The sequence below is a fragment of the Ambystoma mexicanum genome, chromosome 2q (genome assembly GCF_040938575.1).
Source record: "Ambystoma mexicanum isolate Mex_15411 chromosome 2q, UKY_AmexF1_1, whole genome shotgun sequence".
NCBI classification, from domain to species: domain Eukaryota; kingdom Metazoa; phylum Chordata; class Amphibia; order Caudata; family Ambystomatidae; genus Ambystoma; species Ambystoma mexicanum.
Window position 1 is genome coordinate 696,479,319 of NC_090924.1, and position 2,500 is coordinate 696,481,818.

Here is a 2,500-nt window from a genome sequence, read left to right on the forward strand (position 1 = left end):
CACCATGTTTCTGCCCAGTCTCGAACCGGGGACCTTTCACGTGTTAGGCGAATGTGATAACCACTACACTACAGAAACAGCTCTGGTAGGCTGCGCTCTAGTGTCCTGGGACAGCTTTCAGTTGAAAGGCTTTGTGGCACTGATGTCTCATGGGGCCCGCTGGTACCTGCCAGGTGGCACACACCAACGTGAAAGTTTGGCGCAAGCCTGCGCCGGACCTACATGGCAGCACTCACAGCACCTCACACACAGGCTGCAGACACATACAAAAGACCAAGTTGGATGCAACAGTGGCGCGAGCCATGGCAGTCCCCACCCAGAAGGCATGTCCAAACCTTTATACATCAGCTCGCCGCCAGCGCATCATTACAAAGGAGGGGGAATTTCCAACACTGCCTCTTGGGCCATGGGCTTAAAAGCAGCCAACCATTGGCGACGGGCATCGAACCAGATACGGTCACGCACAAACTATTTTTGGGGGGGAATTGGGGACTCTGTGTTTTTTGTTTTCGGCGCTCCAAAAAAAAGGGCTCGTCCGGGATTTGAACCCGGGACCTCTCGCACCCTAAGCGAGAATCATACCCCTAGACCAACGAGCCACTGCATGCAGAGAGCAGTGAGGGGGAGGAGGGTGGTCTGCTTACCTCACTTGGCGCCATGCCCCAGTCTCTCCACGGCCTGACCCCTGCGTGTCACGTGGCCTGCCCCTGGCGCAAGCGCAGAGGACTGAGCTGCCTCTCAAGCAGAGAAACAAGAAGAAGAGCGGCAGCCTTCGCTGGCCAAAGGCCATCTGCTGCCGCTCGATCGGGCTCGATCAGGCGAGATATATGTGGCCGACCGGCCTAGAGCGCAAACCTGTGCTGCTCAGGGTGGGCAGCTTCCCAGCAGGAGGATGTGTCTTGAAAGCCGACAGAGGCAAGAAGGCGCACTCCCTCAGCCCGCTCCAACCTCTGGATTCCTGCGAATTTCAGAAGAGAACTCTGGGGCAGCATGGCTTCTGTCATCTCCCAACAGCCTCTCTGTTCTTGCTATGTCCCCCGGACTGAGCATGTCTGTTTTTTTATTTTTATTTTGCTGAGGTGTGGTGCCTTCAACGACCGACAGGTGGCAGGAGAGCACTTTCTCCAACTGTGAAGGGGACTTTTTTCACTTCCTGAGTAGACTGGGCTCAGTGGCATATGCCACCAAGCCAGCCACTAGAAAATGCGGGTTTTGCAGCCGTGGGCCAGTGGGGGTTTAAGGGCAGGTGTGGCTCCAGCGTCTCTGGCAGACAGCTCCAGTTGCAAGGCAGCAGAAGAGAACAGGGAGGCTTGCCGGGCGCTGCATTCGGGGGCCCTCACGAGGTTTTCCGCAAGCCTTACACTCTGAAATGTGCTCAAAAAAATGAGCCCGGCTTGTCAGGAGTGGGATTTGAACCCACGCCTCCAATCGTAGACCAGAACACCCAGATGCAGGGAAGAGCTGCGCCTCTTGAGTCTGGCGCCTTAGACCACTCGGCCACCCTGACAGCTATGGGCAGGATTGGGAAAGATTCTTCAGTACCCAATGTCGCCAGGTGCCAGCGCCGGTTTTCATGCCCCGATCTCTGCATCAAAAGTACCCAAACACTCACTTAAGGACCCAGGGATGGCAGGAAACGCCCACTGATGGAGCCAGTGGACAGTTTGCAGGGTGCAAATAAGGGCTGGCCTCAGATCACTCATGGCGTAGTGCCGGCCTGTCCATACCTGTCGAAACCTGCATGCGGTCAAATGTGTCCGATTGACATTGTGGAAATAAAAAGAAACCAGCACCATGTTTCTGCCCGGTCTCGAACCGGGGACCTTTGGCTTGTTTGGCGAATGTGATAACCACTACACTACAGAAACAGCTCAGGTAGGCTGCGCTCTCGTGTGCTGGGACAGTTTTCAGTTGAAAGGCTTTGTGGCACTGATGTCTCATGGGGCCCGCTGGTACCTGCCAGGTGGCACACACCAACGTGAAAGTTTGGCGCAAGCCTGCGCCGGACCTACATGGCAGCACACACAGCACCTCACACACAGGCTGCAGACATATACAAAAGACCAAGCTGGATGCAACAGTGGCGCGAGCCACGGCAGTCCCCACCCAGAAGGCATGTCCAAACCTTTATACATCAGCTCGCCGCCAGCGCATCATTACAAAGGAGGGGGAATTTCCAACACTGCCTCTTGGGCCATGGGCTTAAAAGCAGCCAACCATTGGCGACGGGCATCGAACCAGATACAGTCACGCACAAACTATTTTTGGGGGGGAATTGGGGACTCTGTGTTTTTTGTTTTCGGCGCTCCAAAAAGAAGGGCTCGTCCGGGATTCGAACCCGGGACCTCTCGCACCCTAAGCGAGAATCATACCCCTAGACCAACGAGCAACCACATGCAGAGAGCAGTGAGGGGGGGGGGGTGGTCTGCTTACCTCACTTGGCGCCATGCCCCAGTCGCTCCACGGCCTGACCCCTGCGTGTCACGTGGCCTGCCCCTGG

General features: G+C 56.2%; 1 non-coding gene across 1 annotated transcript; it reads right to left on the reverse strand.

Moving 5' to 3' along the window:
• Positions 1-527: 527 nt before the first annotated feature.
• TRNAP-AGG (transfer RNA proline (anticodon AGG)) lies at positions 528-599 on the reverse strand. The gene has a single exon. It is a non-coding gene; the product is annotated as a tRNA-Pro (tRNA).
• Between the last annotated feature and the right edge of the window lie 1,901 nt (positions 600-2,500).